The sequence below is a fragment of the Scyliorhinus canicula genome, chromosome 7 (assembly GCF_902713615.1).
Source record: "Scyliorhinus canicula chromosome 7, sScyCan1.1, whole genome shotgun sequence".
Taxonomy (NCBI): Eukaryota; Metazoa; Chordata; class Chondrichthyes; order Carcharhiniformes; family Scyliorhinidae; genus Scyliorhinus; species Scyliorhinus canicula.
The window spans coordinates 104,027,415-104,045,056 of NC_052152.1; the positions used below are offsets into that span (position 1 = coordinate 104,027,415).

The 17,642-nt window shown below is 49.2% G+C and overlaps 1 protein-coding gene across 4 annotated transcripts in view; it reads right to left on the reverse strand.

The window, feature by feature from the left end:
• The window catches only part of shroom2a (shroom family member 2a), a 334,620-nt gene that overhangs the window by 131,835 nt on the left and 185,143 nt on the right, over positions 1–17,642 (reverse strand). Inside the window, exon 1 of one of the 4 annotated variants that reach the window (XM_038802582.1) lies at positions 6,584–6,764. The exons of 2 other annotated variants lie outside the window; for them this stretch is intronic. The gene's annotated coding sequence lies outside the window, so the exon portion shown is untranslated. Of the gene's footprint in view, positions 1–6,534; positions 6,554–6,583; positions 6,765–17,642 lie in introns of those variants that run through there. One more of the 4 variants, XM_038802584.1, reaches the window with a different exon arrangement.

Genomic DNA, 17,642 nt, shown 5'->3' on the forward strand with positions numbered 1-17,642 from the left:
TGGGATCCCATTGTAAGTCAAGGGAACACCTATTAAAACCAAGCAGATAACGAGACATTGACGTCAGAGTCAGGAAGCACGGGAAATCATGTATCTGTACTATTTATCTGTACTATTCAAATGTAAAACGGCAAAAGCCCGCCAAAATCTTGCAAATGTTTGTACTCTCTATAAATATTGAACCTCGTCTGCATATCGGAGAGATCACCGTGGTCAAGCCATTGTTAGCAGCTGGCTGCGTGGGTCTCCCTGAAGGACTTCAGAGCTTGTACAATACAGTAAAAACGCTTTGAACCTTGCCTTGAGACTCAACCTCTTGAATGCACTGGCACAAGGGATTTTTCCCTACAACAATTTAAACAGGAGTCAGAGTCAGCTCAGAGATAGCTAGCAGAACCAGCTCTTATAGCTCAGTACATGGAATCGACAAGACACAGCAACAGAGCTAACCAGCAAATCCATCTCAAGAAGACCAGACTTTAAAGAAGATTGATTGTCAAGGTGGGCCTGAAGGTCCCTTCAGCCAACCAGAAGCAAGATCTTTTTACCTTCCTGTAAAGAAAGTGTTTACAGCTTTTAAAAGAAAAAATATAATAATAAAATAACTTAACTTAACCTGAAAAAGTGGTTATTCCTAAAGTCTGCTTTACTTACTTAGCAATGCAGGACCCAGGACATCGATGCTACTAAGTGGTAAGTAGATAAAATCTTCAGTGAAGGTATGGGTTATACCGGGAGATAACTTGAAAATATAGTTTGACCTGAATAGCACCCACTGAAGCCGGCATCGGAGTCAGGGAGTGAGAATCCCTGTTCACCATTTAGAATGTCGGCCCTTTTTGGTATAGGGGGAATTCTAAGAACAATGGTGATATTTCAAAAACAAGGTGCTATACAAATGTAAGTTTCAACACACTGATCTCTGGACCTTCTTCTCTCCCCATCTCCCTCTGTTGAAATCAAGCCCAACCACAGTGTCTATCATGAACTGAGACTTCCCTCCCTCCCTTCCCCAAGAACCTCGCAAACCTGGGCCTTCGCTTTCTGAAGTATTTTTTTCTTTGAAACGCTCCTGGCGTCTCCAGCCTCTCTCTTGGCCTTACCGCATCATAAACTAACGCACCTTCCATTTCACCTTGCTCCTTAGATCCTGCACCACTGCCTTCATATCAGTTTCCACTATAAATAACTGTGCCCAGGGCCAACAGCACACTCTCTCAGGTCACCTTGACAAGCACAATTGCTCCACCGCACCCACAATGAAAATCAAACTACAACAACCATTACAACAACAGTCCTATCGTTTCTCCTGTCAATTCAGGCTGTCATTTGGGTGATTTATTTTGTGTTCATTTACGGGATGTTGCCCTTCAGAAGGTAGTGGTGAACTGCCTTCTTGAGCCGCTGCAGTCCATGCGGTATAGGTACACCTACTGTGAAGTTCGGGAGGGAGTTCCAGGATCCTGACCCAGTGACAAGGAAGAAATATATTCCCAAGTCAGGGTGGTGAGTAACTTGGAGGCGAACCTCCAGGCGGTGGGGTTCCCAGCTATCTGCTATTCTTGTCCTTCTAGATGGTGTGGTCGTGGGTTTGGAAGGTGCTGCCTGAGGAGCCTGGTAAGTTCCTGCAAGGCTGTGACAGTCTGTCAGTAGTCGAGGGATTGAATGCTTATGGAAGGGATGCCAATCAAACAGGCTGTTTTGTCCGGGATGGTATCGAGCTTCTTGAGTGTTGCTGAAGAACTCAACCAGAAGTTGTGAAGCCAAATGCCATTGTGGCAAATTAAATTCCATAGATTTGATAATAAACTCAAAAAGAATGACTCCAGAAGAAAACACTTGAATTTTTATCACAACTTTCTAACCTCAAGCCCATCCCAAAGCATTTTTTACCCAATGAAGTCTTGTTGAAGTGTTGTCAGTGTTATAATGTGAAGCAACAGAGCGGTCAATTGGTGCACATCAACTCCCACCAACACGATCATTGGCAGAAAGCCTGGGGAAATGGCAAAAGGGTGAGAAGGGAGGGGGATGAAAACAGGCACTCCGGACCCTTCGGGAGCGAAGACCCGGCTTGTGAGATGACCTTGACCAGATTGGAGAGGTGAAGAGCAGATCAGGATGTCTAAACCTTCAGTAGACCAGAAGGAAGGAAGCAAGGACGAAACCGCCAGCGAGAACCACCTTGGTGAAGATGGGCCAGAGGAATACCAGCGATCAGATCCATAGCCTACCAAGCCACCTTTATGGATAGTATACATTGACCTTGGATGCCTTGAGTATTTTGTGAGTAATTTAAGGGTTAATTGTGTTAATAAATATTGTTGAATTTTTTTTTTTTAAACTCCCACCAACAGCAAGTAACCAGATAATTTGCTTCCAACGATTATTACCTGAGGGATACATTTTGGCCAGGACACAGCGTCGGGTGTGGGGGGTGCTGTGGGGGGAGAGCTCCTGTGCTTCACTTCGGAAGAGTACCACCTAATCTATTATATCGATTGAGGAGGCAGACAGGGCCTCAGTTTAACATTGGATCAGTATGTTGGACAGTGTAGCACTCCCTCAGTACTGTACTGGTGGCTCTACCCTGACCATGTGCCCTGCTCTCTAGACTGGGGCTTCAAGCAATTGCCTTCAGACTCTCTGAATGCCAGCTGTTAGCGTATAAACCATGCTGCTTAATTAATATCCTTTGTGGGCAGCGGTGCGCAGTGGTTAACACATCTGCCTCACAGCGCCCGGGTTCGATCCTGGCTCTGGGTCACTGTCCATGTGGAGTTTGCACATTCTCCCCGTGTTTGCGTGGGTTTCGCCCCCACAACCCAAAGATGTGCGGGGTAGGTGAATTGGTCACGCTAAATTGCACCTTGATTTGAAAAATTTTAAGTACTAAATATCCTTTGAGTGAAGGATGCCTGTACACCCTCCCTGAACTGGCATGGTAGCACAGTGGTTAGCACTGTTACTTCACAGCGCCAGGGACTCGGGTTCGAAGCTTGGGTCACTGTCTGCGCGGAATTTGCATGTTCTCCCTGTGCCTACGTGGGTTTCCTCCGGATGCTCCGGTTTCCTCCCACAAGTCCCGAACAACATGCCTGTTAGATGAATTAGACATTCTGAACTCTCCTTCTGTGTACCCGAATAGTCGCCGGAGTGTGGCGACTGGGGGATTTTCACAGTAACTTCATTGCAGTGTTCTTGTAAGTCTACTTGTGACAATAATGAAGATTATTATTATTATGAATGGCTCCAGTTAAACATTTGTTAAGTGACTCTCATGCCCTCGGAATCTAGAGCCGAGGACAGGATTTGTTTTTAAATGTATGGATCAGAGGATTATGCTGTAATTCCTCAGACATGCCATGTACCTATTCCACAATCCCTGGGAGTTTATCTCCAATCTGTCTAGAATTCAAGGAGGTTTTCATCCTGTCTGTTCCGGAACGATTTTCCTTTGGCTTCTGCAACTTGCTGTCACAGTCCCCAATAGACACTGCCCCTGAGCCCTGCTGATGTAATGGCTGCCATGGAAACCTAGCAGCATCATTAACTGAAGGACTGACATGGGGGCGGGAAGAACTTCATAATCTCCGTCTTTATGTAAATGGTGGCTGAGAACTGCAGCTGGACACCAGCTGAACAGACCGCGACGCACTGCATTGTTACCTGGATACCAACTGACACATCACAGCAGCAAAAAGACACACCAGAGGACTGTAAGAAAAGAGAGAGAAAGAGAGAGAGAGAGAGGGCCTTGCATTTATGTCGTGCTTCACAGTCATTTAAATAGTTTTGAATTGTAGGAGGTTGCAATCAAAACAATTACCATCTATTCTTGAGGTGTTTAGTTCAAAGATAAATATTGGCCACAAATTGGGGAAACTCCCTTGGATTGCCTCAGAATTGCACCCTTAGAAATTTTAGGCCACCTGAGAGGGCATGTGGTTTAGCTCTCTCGGCTAAATCACTGGCTTTTAAAGCAGACCAAGCAGGCCAGCAGCACGGTTCGATTCCCGTACCAGCCTCCCCGGACAGGCGGCGCAATTTGGCGACAAGGGGCTTTTCACAGTGACTTCATTGAAGCCTACTCGTGACAATAAGCGATTTTCATTTCATCCAAAACTTGGAACTTCAGACAGTGCAGCACTCCTTCAGTACTGACCCTGCGACAATACAGCACTCCTTCAGTACTGACTCTCTGACAGTGCAGCTCTCCCTCAGTACTGACCCACTGACAGTGCAGCATTCCCTCAGTACTGACCCTCTGACAGTGCCACACTCCCTCAGTACTGACTCTCTGACAGTGCAGCACCCCCTCAGTACTGACTCTCTGACAGTGCAGCACTCCCTCAGTACTGACCCACTGACAGTGCAGCACTCCCTCAGTACTGACCCTTCGACAGTACAGCACTATTTCAGTACTGACTCTCTGGCAGTGCAGCACTTCCTCAGTACAGACTCTTCGACAGGGTAGTGCTGACTCAGTATTGATCCATTGACAGTGCAGTCCTCCCTCAGTATTGACCCACTTACAGTGCAGTACTCTCTCAATATTGAATCTCCGACAGTGCTGCACTCCGTCATTACTGACCCTCTGAAAGGGGACTCAGTATTGAACATTGAGCTCATGACAAGACTGGCACACAAGTTCAGAGGGCCAGTACTGTGGGACTGCCACACTGTCAGAGGATCAGGACTGAGGAAGCACTGCAGTGTAGGAGGGTCAGTACAGAGGGAGAGCTGCACTGTTGGAGGGTCAGTACTGAGGACGAGCTGAACGTCGAAGGTTCAGTATTGAGTGGGTACTGTACTGTCGGAGATTCAGTACTGAAGTAGCATTGAACTGTAGAGGGTCAGTACTGATGGAGCACTGTACTGTCAAAGTTTCAGTATTGAGGGAGTGCTCCACTGTTAGAGGGCCAGTACTGAGGAGCGCTGCACTGTCAGCGGGTCAATACAGAGGGGGTGCTGCACTGTCAAAGGGTCAATTCTGAGGGGTACTACATTGTCAGAGGGAGTGCTATCAGAGGGTCAATAATGATGCACTGTCGGAGGGTTGGTATGGAAGGAGAGAGGCACTGTAGAGGGTCAATACTGAGGAGGTGCTGCACTGTCAGAGGGTCAATAATGATGCACTGTCAGAGGGAGTGGTGCACTGTCAGAGGGTCAATAAGGAGGGAGATTTGCAGTCAGAGGTCAATACTGAGGGAATGCTGTACTGTCAGAGGGAGTGCTGCACTGTCAAAGGGTCAGTATGGAGGGTGAACTGCACCGTCAGAGCTTCAGTACTGAAGGAGTGCCCCACTGTCAGAGGAAGCGCTGCATTGTTGGAGGGTCAGTATGGTGGGTGAAATGTGCTGTCAGGCGGTCAGTACTGAGAGAGTGCCTGACTGTTGAGGGTCAGTCCTGACTGTGCAAGCTGCTGTCAGAGGGTCAATACTGAGGGAGAGCTGCACTGTCAGAGAGTCAGTACTGAGGGGGTGCTGCACTGTCAGAGGGTCAGTACTGAGGGTGTGCTGCACTGTCAGAGGGTCAGTACTGTACTGAGGGTGTGCTGCACTGTCAGAGAGTCAGTACTGAGGGGGTGCTGCACTGTCAGAGGATCAGTACTGAGGGTGTGCTGCACTGTCAGAGGGTCAGTACTGTACTGAGGGTGTGCTGCACTGTCAGAGAGTCAGTACTGAGGGGGTGCTGCACTGTCAGAGGGTCAGTACTGAGGGTGTGCTGCACTGTCAGAGGGTCAGCGCTGAGAGTGCGCTGCACTGTCGGAGGGTTAGTACTGAGGGAGTGCTGTACTGTCGGAGGGTCAGTAGTGAGGGAGTGCTGTGCTGTCGGAGGGTCAGTATGGAAAGAGTGCTGCTCTGTCAGATAGTCAGTACTGAGGGGGTGCCCCACAGTCCGAAATGGCATATTTTGACGAGATGTTAAAGTGAGGTCCCAGCTTACCTCTCAGGTGAAGGTAAAAGATCCCATCTCTTTCACAAGGGAGCATTCCCTCATCTGCTGGTCAACATATCCCCCTCAATCATCACCTAAACCAGACTTTCTGATCATTATTTCTGTTTGTGGGCGATAGCTGTGACCATATTGGCTGCACAACAGTGACTAGCTTTCAAACAGTATCTAATTGGTTGCCGAGCACTTTGGAACATTTGGTGATTGCGGATGGTGCTTCATAAATTTAAGTTGTAGGCAGCCGGGTGGGGCAGTGGTTAGCACTGATGCCTCATGGCGCCGAGGTCCCAGGTTCAATCCCGGGCCTGGGGCATTGTCCATGTGGAGTTTGCATTCTCCCCAGGTCTGCATGGGTTTCACCCCCACAAGCCAAAGATGTACAGGGTAAGTGGATTGGCGACGTTAAATTGGCCCTTAATTGGGAAGAAAAAAAAAATTGGGCATTTTACATTTTTTTTAAAAACAACGCAAACGGAGGTAGTTAAAGATGACAGTGGATATGAACACATATTCTGAGGCCGGTCCATAGTTACAGGCCTCCGGTCAACACATACGAAGTGAAAACTCTCCTCTTACCGAATGTCGATCTGAACAAATGCAAATCCGAATTTGAAGTCAGACTTACTCAACAGTTAGCAAGAACAAGAAGTGCTGAGCTATCAAGGTCACACACGGCTGCTTTGGAACCACTCACTGCCTCTCTCCATCTCCGACCCAAAATCCTCCCTTTTAGAAAATCTCCTCCTGTTCCAACTACACCATGGCTTCTGGCCACATCTGTGCGGCGTCGATCAGCCTACGACCAGCTTACCTATGACGGGAATGAGCCACGTCTTATGGGGAAGAGGAGGGGTGATATAAATCCTCAATCCCTCCCTCTTACTGTGACAAACTGTCCCATTAATCACTAATCCCAGTCAGCTGCTCCTCTTATAATTTGTGAGAGAGTAGCTGGAGCACAGAAGAAGAATGGAATGCTATTCAGCATGACAAGACACTTGGGGGGAAACCACTGTGGCTCCCACGAAGGCCTGTCTATTCAGCTCTTAACTTCCCGCTTCCTAATCTCTGCTCCTGTTACAGCTGGCTGCTCATTGATGAATTCAGTCCCTCTGATTGGCAGGTGCCTGTTATCCACCTGGAGAGCTCTGCCCAGCTGCTGTCCATGGGCAGTTCCGGAATCCACTGATCGGAAGTTGCTGTATAACATGGCACGCCTCAGCTGGATTCAATGCCCACACCACGACTTTGAAGACAAAATTCAGTGCAGGGCTGAGAGTGTTGCTCTGTCAGAGATGTTGTCTTTCAGATAAGACGTTAAGCAAAGGTTCCCATCTGCCTTCACACTACTTTGAGGAAAAGCAAGGAGAATTTTCTCTGGTATCCTGGTCAGATATATCTTTCGAAAGACATTGTTGAAAACAGATCATTCTGGTCGTTAACACAATTCTGTGATCTAGCGGTGTGTAAATTGGCTGCTCAATTTCCTACATTACACAACAAGTTACGACAGTGCAAAACTGAACATCAACATTTTTAATAGGGTTTCCATGGAGATGGACCATTGAGCCACACATTGTTCTTGCCCCAGCTCAACTCAGTGAATTCAGCACAGGCCAGGCTTCAGTCCTTGCCTTTCTCTTCATAACACGTCTGCAGTCCATTGCCTCACTGAGCCATCAGGAGAGCCCTAGCTATTGATCTTGATGGTTCCATTTTAAGGACAGTTGGAATGAAGGTAATTTATCCTCAACTTTAATCCTAGGATGGCAGCACTGACATATGAGGAGAGATTGAGTCGGTTAGGATTATATTTGCTGGACGTCAGAAAAATTGGGGGGGGGGGGGGGGAATCTCTTAGAAACCGATAAAAAGATAACGGAACGAGCAGCATTGATGCAAGAAGGATGTTCCTGATGATGGGTATGTCCAGAAACAGGGGTCACAGTCTGGAGATATGGGGTAGACCGTTTAGGACTGAGTTGAGGAGAAATTTCTTCACCCAGAGAGTGGTCGGCCTGTGGAATTCACTACCACAGAGAGCCCAAAACACCAGTTTTCAAGAAGCAGTTAGATCTAGCTCTTCGGACGAAGGGGATCAAAGTATATGGGAGGAAGGTGGAATTAGGCTACTGAGTTGGATGATCAGCCATGATCATAATGAATGGCGAGCAGGTTCAAAGGGCCAAATGACCTCCTCCTGCTTCTATTTACTGTGTTTCTAATGGTGTGTGTACAGTACCAATGCCTCGCCAGCAGATGGCAACATGGGTGTGGCACAGGAAACAACTGCACAAGGCCATTTGACTCGCTATTCAACAGACTCTGTTGCAATTGCAATTAAAACTTCTGTGGTCATTCTCCCCGTGTCTGCCAGGGTTTCACCCCCACAACACAAACATCTGCAGGTTAGGTGGATTGACCACGCTAAATTGCCCCTTAATTGGAATGAAAATAATTGGGTACTCTTAACTTTAAAAAAAAACTCCTGTGGAAACAAAGCTGGCAATTATCTCCAGGATAGATGCCAGAGTTTCGGCCTAGCACCTTCCAAGCTCGCCATTTCCACCACCTCCTTGTTCTTAGGCAGTCCCTATGGATCATGGAGGCGCTGCTTCTACTTGGGTGCTGCTTTAGCACAGGGCTAAATCACTGGCTTTGAAAGCAGACCAAGGCAGGCCAGCAGCATGGTTCAATTGCCATACCAGCCTCCCGAACAGGCGCTGGAATGTGGCGACTAGGGGCTTTTCACAGTAACTTCATTTGAAGCCTACTTGTGACAATAAGCGATTTTCACTTCATTTCATTTTCATGAGTTCCCAGTTAAGTCCAATGCACAATCTGCAGACTCTGCCACTAGCAGGGCAGGTGGTACTTGTCGAGTTGGGTCGGTGACATGTTTGGAGGTATGTACACTCTCCCCATCCTCTCAACCTCACCTCAGCGTGTTCCCGACAAGTCTCTCAATGTGTTCGGTGCTTTCCCGAATGAACCTCCTCCATTTTGGTCAGTCATAAGTAGGAAATGTCCATGAAGTATGGGGGGAATGTTTGATCTCCTCAGGGATGCTTATAGGACGTCCCAAAAACCTTTCCTCTGCGGTCCTGGGAGACTCCTGCCGCAACCAAGTTACAAATAGAGCATCTGCTTCTGAAATCTTGGTCAGGCTCGCAAACATCACGTCCATCCAGCAGAACTGGGTTTATAGTAATATAATAATAATCGTTTATTGTCACAAGTAGGCTTCAATTAAGTTACTGTGAAAAGCCCCTAGTCGCCACATTCTGGCGCCTGTTCAGGGGTGCCGGTACGGGAATTGAACCGTGTTGCTGCCTGGTTCTGCGTTACAAGCCAGCAGTTTAGCCCACTGTGCTAAACAAGTTTAGTGATTAGTGTCTCAATACTCGGAATGTTGGCTTGGAAGAGGATGTTGCTGTGGGAGCATCTTTCTTTTTAAAAATAAATTTAAAGTGCACAATTCTTTTTTTCCAATTAAGGGGCAATTTAGTGTGGCTAATCCACCTACCCTGCACATCTTTGGGTTGTGGGGGTGAAACCCATGCAGACACAAGGAGAATGTGCAAACTTCACACGGACAGTGACCCGGAGTTGGGGTCGAACCCTGGTCCTCAGCGCTGTGAGGCAGCAGTGCTAACCACTGCGCCACAATGCCGCCCTTTGGTCCACCTTTCTTATCACCCTGCCCAAAGAGCACTATGGGTGTACCTACACTACATGGACTGCAGCGGCTCAAGAAGGCAGTTCACTGCAACATTGTCAAGGGAAACCAGGATTGGAGAATAAAGCCAGTCCTAGCCAGCGATGCCAAAATCCCAGAAATTAATATTTTGAAAATGCCTCATCTGGTTCAATTTGTGTTTGATAAAACTCCTGTGAAGCTCCTGGAGTACATTTCACTCTGTCCATGGCTCTGTATAAATGCTGCTCTTGTTAAATGGCTCAAAAGCAAATGCAGCCCAAGTGTGGAAGGGGAGAAAAGCACCTTTGTTATGACTGCATGCTTTCCACAGTCAAATACAGACGGCACAAATTCACTTTCCACCAGTCACGAAAACCCTTGGGCTGATTAGAACCTTCAGCTTCACAAACAGGCCACATGTGGTCGGTCATTTAATGGAATTTTCTTCATTTAGTTAATCTCCCAAAAGAAAAAACTAACAGGTAACAGTCCCCAGATAAGAATCTCCACTGTTACCCTGGCTTCGTAGGTAATGGAGTGAACCTTAATCTGATCTCCCAATCTACATTCTTTCAAGCTCACTAGTTATACCCTCAAAAGATATTTGCATCAAGTATTTTGGGTTAAGGGTCAAACGTCCAGTCTCCATGTCGCAGGAATCTGGTGTTTGAGGCCCAGGCGGCAGACATCATTTCTTATTTTGTAGGGCTGGAAGATGAAAAGTGCCTGTCGCTTTGTGAAAGGACACATTCCGAGTCAGAAGAACCAGATCCGTTCACACTAGCAACTTGCTATATGCACAAATGGATGAGAATGATAACTTAAAGCATTGGTTCCCAAGGACTCGATAACAAATTGCATTTATTAAGCACCCATCGTATAGTGACGCATTCCCGCTGCTTCATAATAAAACCAAAAATTGACACTGAGCCAAGGTATGGGACATTAGGTTAGATGACCAAATACTAGCCCACAGGGGAGTTTTAATAATAATAATTTTTATTAGTGTCAGAAATAAGCTTACATTAACACTGCAATGAAGTTACTGTGAAAAGCCCCTAGTCGCCTGTTTGGGTACACTGAGGGTGAATTCAGAATGTCCAATTCACCTAACAGCACTTCTTCGGGAATTGTGGAAGGAAGCCGGAGCACCCAGAGGAAACCCACACAGACACGGGAACAATGTGCAGACTCCGCACAGACAGTGACCCAAGCGGGAATCGAACCAAGGACCCTGGCGCTGTGAAGCAGCTTTGCTAACCACTGTGCTACCATGTCGCCCTCCCTTCCTCATCTAGGAAACAGAGAGGAGGGGGAGTAAGAAAGAGAGAGGGGAGGGTAAAGAGGGGGGGGGGGGGGTGGGGAAGAGGTGAGGGAGAGGAAGGGAGAGAGAGGAGGAGAGGGAGGGAGAGATGGGAGATAGAGGGGGAGAGAGGACGAGAGAAAGGGGAGAGAGGAAGAGAGAAATGGGAGAGTAAGGGAGAGAGGGAGGAGGGAAGGTGAGGGAGAGGAAGAGAGAGAGGGGGGAGATAGAGTGGAAGAGAGGGAGAGGGAGAGAAAGGGGGGAGAGGAAGAGAGGAGGGAAGGGGGAAGGTGGGGGAGAGAAAGAGAGAGGGGGAAAGAGAGAGGGGGAGAGGGAGTGGGAGAAAGAGGGACTAAGAGAGGAGAGGAAGAGATAGAGATGGGAAAATGACAGAAGAAGAGAAGGGAGATAGAGAGCGAGATGGAAAGTGAGAGGGGGAGGCAGAGAAAAATAGAGCAGGGGAGGGAAAGAGGTGGACACAGAGAGGGAGGGAGAGACAGAGATAGAGAGACAGGAAGGGAGGCGGAGAGAGTGAGAGGGGGAGGGAGAGAGAGACAGAGGGAGGAGGGAGGGGGAGGGAGAGAGGTGGAGACAGAGAGGGAGGGAGAGAGAGACAGAGAGATAGAGATGGGAAGTGGGAGAGGGAGACAGAGGGAGGGAGAGGAGACAGGGAGAGAGAGGCGGGGTTAAGAATGTGTGTGTGAGAGAGTGAGAGAGAGAGAGAGAGAGAGAGTAGAGGAGGGAAATTCCAGCACTTCAACTGAAGACACAACCACCAATGGTGTGGCAAATGAATTGGAAGATGCTTAAGAGGCTAGAGTTGGAGAAACTCAGAATTCTCAGAGGGTTATAAGGCAGATTAAAGCAACAGAACGAGGAGAGGAGATGGACAGATTTGAACATGAGGATGAATTGTTAGCCGATTTGGGGCCAATGTAGATCCAGTGTGTATATTGATAATGGGTGAACGGGACTTGGTCCCAGCAAAGACACAGGCGGCAAAGTTTTGGAAAAGCTGAAGTTTATGGGGAGATGGCTCCAGGGAGCATCGAGTCTCTGGAGGTAACAAAAGTTTGACTTAACCTTTCTTCACTTAGGTTTTTTCAACTTTAGTGGGTGTTCTGTGCCAAGTCTCTTCTTCTGCCTCTTCCCTTGGTCACAGAAAAACTGCACAGAGTACCAGCACTTACTCACGATGGGACAGTTATATTTAACACTGAAAATGAAAAAATGAAATGAAAATCGCTTATTGTCACAAGTAGGCTTCAAATCAAAAGCCCCTAGTCGCCACATTCCAGCACCTGTTCGGGGAGGCTGGTACGGGAATTAAACCGCACTGCTGGCCTGCTTTCAAAGCCAGCGATTTAGCCCTGTGCTCAACCAGCCCCTGTAAGGAAAACCTTAATTTACTGACTGACTGGAGAGTAGGGACTGAATTAAATTGCTCTTCATTTTTAAGTTAGAGCAGGACCTGGGTCTATAGGCTTTATCAGCGAGCAAATTGTTCAACTTGCCTCGGCTAACCTTCAAGTGTCACCTAATTTTAGCTGCAGACTGACAAACCCCTTATTCTCTGTGCACCATTAACTGTTCAGTCATCGTTAACAATAACATTGTTCATCTCCTGCTAAAGCCTGCAAGATATCTGTTGACTGTACTGCCGAAGGACAGTACAGCTGATTGCAGAGGAGTTGGCGATTCAATCACGCAACACAAATTGTCCCACATCTCACCTGTAAATACAGCTTGAATGGCATGATGAAAGTTTTTTAATATGAATTTAGAGTACCCAATTTTTTTTTCCCAATTACGGGGCAATATAGTGTGGCTAATCCACCCAACCAGCACATCTTTTTTTGGGTTGCGGGGGTGAAACCCACGCAGACACGGGGAGAATGTGCAAATTCTACCCGGACAGTGACCCAGGGCCGGGATTCGACCCGGGTCCTCAGCGCCGTAGTCCCAGTGCTAACCACTGTGCCACAGTGGTGTCCTAAAATAAAAGCTTTAAGGGCAGCACTATTGCACAGTGAGTAGCAACTGGATCCTCAACATCCTGACCCAGAGACCACAATCAGTAAGAGTAAACAACAACACTTCCTCCACGATAGTCCTCAATACCAGTACCCCACAGGGCTGCGCACTTAGTCCCCTACTATACTCCCTATACACACACAAGACTGCATGGCAACATTTGGCTCCAACTCCATTGCTGACGACATGACCATAGTGGGCCGGATCCCGAGCAATGATGAGTCAGAATACAGGAGGGAGACAGAGAACCTAGTGGAATGGTGCAACAACAATAATCTATCCCTCAATGCCAGCAAAACTAGAGAGCTGGTCATTGACTTCATGAAGCAAAGTACTGCACACACCCCTGTCTGCGTCAACGGCGCAGAGGTGGAGATGGTTGACAGCTTCAATTTCCTAGGTGTGCACATCACCAAAAATCTGGTCCACCCACATCGACGCTACCACCAAGAAAGCACAACAGTGCCTATATTTGCTCAGGAAATTCGGCATGTCCACATAGACTCTTACCAACTTTTACAGGTGCACCATACAAAGCATCCTATCTTGGTATGGCAACTGCTCGGCCCAGGACCGCAAGAAACTATAGAGAATTGTGAACACAGCCCAGTTCATCACACAAACCTGCCTCCCATCCACTGACTCCATCTACACCTCCCGCTGCCTGGGGAAAGCTGGCAGCATAATCAAAGATCCCTCCCACCCGGCTTACTCACTCTTCCAACTTCTTCCACCGGGCAGGAGTTACAAAAGTCTGAGAACATGCATGGGCAGATTCAAAAACAGCTTCTTCCCTGCTATTCCCAGACTCCTGTGTGCTTCACCCGATGCCTGTGTGTATATATTTAGATTGTGTATTTTATGTTTGCCCTAATAGGTATTTTCCTTTCATGTACGGAAAGATCTGTTTGAGCTGCACGCAGAACAATACTTTCCACTAAACCTCGGTACACGTGACAACAAACAAATCCAATCCTATCTAATCCATTGAGAACAGCACCTCCCCCCCAGCACCCCACAATCATAAAGTCCCCCCGCCACACCGCCCCCACACACACGCAATCACACTGCACCCCACACACAAACTGCCCCACACACACAATCACACTGCCCCACACACACACAACACGCACACAATCACACTGCCCCACACACACAACACGCACACAATCACACTGCCCCACACACACACAAACTGCCCCACACACACAATCACACTGCCCCACACACACAACACGCACACAATCACACTGCCCCACACACACACAATCACACTGCTCCACACACACACTATCACACTGCCCCACACACACACAATCACACTGCCCCACACACACACAATCACACTGCTCCACACACACACTATCACACTGCCCCACACACACACAATCACACTGCCCCACACATACACACACACACAATCACACTGCCCCACAAACACACACAATTACACTGCCCCCCCCCCAAACACACACGCCATCACACTGCCCCCACACAAACACACAAGCACACTGCCCCACACAAACACACTGCCCCGCATACACACAATCACACTGCTCCACACACACACAATCACACTGCACCCCACACACACACAATCACAATCACACTGCCCCACACACACACAATCACACTGCACCCCACACACACACAATCACAATCACACTGCCCCACACACACACACAATCACAATCACACTGCCCCACACACACAATCACACTGCCCCACACACACACACAAGCACACTGCCCCACACAAACACACTGCCCCGCATACACACAATCACACTGCTCCACACACACACAATCACACTGCACCCCACACACACACAATCACACTGCTCCACACACACACAATCACACTGCACCCCACACACACACAATCACAATCACACTGCCCCACACACACACAATCACACTGCACCCCACACACACACAATCACAATCACACTGCCCCACACACACACAATCACAATCACACTGCCCCACACACACAATCACACTGCCCCACACACACACACACACAATCACACTGCCCCACAAACACACACAATTACACTGCCCCCCCCCCGCCCGCACACACACGCCATCACACTGCCCCCACACAAACACACAAGCACACTGCCCCACACAAACACACTGCACCGCATACACACAATCACACTGCTCCACACACACGCAATCACACTGCACCCACACACACACAATCACACTGTCCCACACACACAATCACACTGCCCCACACACAATCACACTGCCCCCCCACACACACACAACCACACTGTACTCACACACACACACAATCACACTGCCCCACACACACACACAATCACACTGCCCCACACACACACAATCACACTGCCCCACACACACACAATCACACTGCCCCACACACACACGTAATCACACTGGCCCACACACATGCAATCACTGCCCCACACACACACACGCAATCACACTGCCCCACACACACACGCAATCACTGCCCCACACACACACACAATCACAATGCCCCACACACACACACAATCACTGCCCCACACACACACACGCAATCACACTGCCCCACACACACACAATCACACTTCCCCCCCACACACACAATCACACTGCCCCACACACACACAATCACATAGCCCCCCCCCCCCACACACACAATCACACTGACCCACACACGCAATCACACTGCCCCACACACACACACAATCACACTGCCCCACACACACACAATCACACTGCCCCACACACACACGCAATCACACTGGCCCACACACACACGCAATCACACTGCCCCACACACACACGCAATCACACAGGCCCACACACACACACACACACACACACACAATCACAGTGGCCCACACACAACCACACTGCCCCTCTCACACACACATACACACACACACACAATCACACTGCCCCACAAACACACACAATTACACTGCCCCCCGCACACACACGCAATCACACTGCCCCCACACACACACAATCACACTGCCCCACACAAACACACAATCACACTGCCCCACACACACACAATCAAACTGCCCCCGGCACACACATGCAATCACACTGCCACACACACACAATCACACTGCCCCACCCAAACACACAATCACACTGCCCCACACACACACACACAATCACACTGCCCCCCCGCGCACACACGCAATCACACTGCCCACACAAACACACAATCACACTGGCCCACACACAATCACACTGCCCCTCTCTCTCTCTCAGACACACCCACACACAATCACACTGCCCCACAAACACATGCAATCACACTGCCCCCCGCACACACACATAATCACACTGCCCCACACAATCACACTGCCCCACACAATCACACTGCCCCACCCAATCACACTGCCCCTGCACCCACACAATCACACTGCCCCACACAATCACACTGCACCACACAAACGCACAATCACACTGCCCCACACACACACACAATCACACTGCCCCACACACACACAATCACACTGCCACACACAATCACACTGCCCCACACAATCACACTGCCCCACACAAACGCACAATCACACTGCCCCACACACACACACAATCACACTGCCCCACACACACACAATCACACTGCCCCACACACACACGCAATCACTGCCCCACACACACACACGCAATCACACTGCCCCACACACACACAATCACACTGCCCCACACACACACGCAATCACACTGCCCCACACACACACAATCACACTGCCCCCCCACACACACAATCACACTGCCCCCCCACACACACAATCACACTGCCCCACACACACACAATCACATAGCCCCCCCCATACTCACACACAATCACACTGCACCCCCACACACACACAATCACACTGACCCACACACGCAATCACACTGCCCCACACACACACGCAATCACACTGGCCCACACACACACGCAATCACACTGCCCCACTCACACACACACACAATCACACTGCCCCACACACACACGCAATCACACAGGCCCACACACACACGCAATCACACTGCCCCACACACACACACAATCACACTGCCCCACTCACACACACACAACCACACTGCCCCCCGCACACACACAGAATCACACTGCCTCCCACACACACACCCGCAATCACACTGCCCCACACACACACGCAATCACTGCCCCACACACACACGCAATCACACTGCCCCACACACACACAATCACACTGCCCCACACACACACGCAATCACACTGCCCCACACACACAATCACACTGCCCCCCCACACACACAATCACACTGCCCCCCCACACACACAATCACACTGCCCCACACACACACAATCACATAGCCCCCCCCATACTCACACACAATCACACTGCACCCCCACACACACACAATCACACTGACCCACACACGCAATCACACTGCCCCACACACACACGCAATCACACTGGCCCACACACACACGCAATCACACTGCCCCACTCACACACACACACAATCACACTGCCCCACACACACACGCAATCACACAGGCCCACACACACACGCAATCACACTGCCCCACACACACACACAATCACACTGCCCCACTCACACACACGCAACCACACTGCCCCCCGCACACACACAGAATCACACTGCCTCCCACACACACACCCGCAATCAC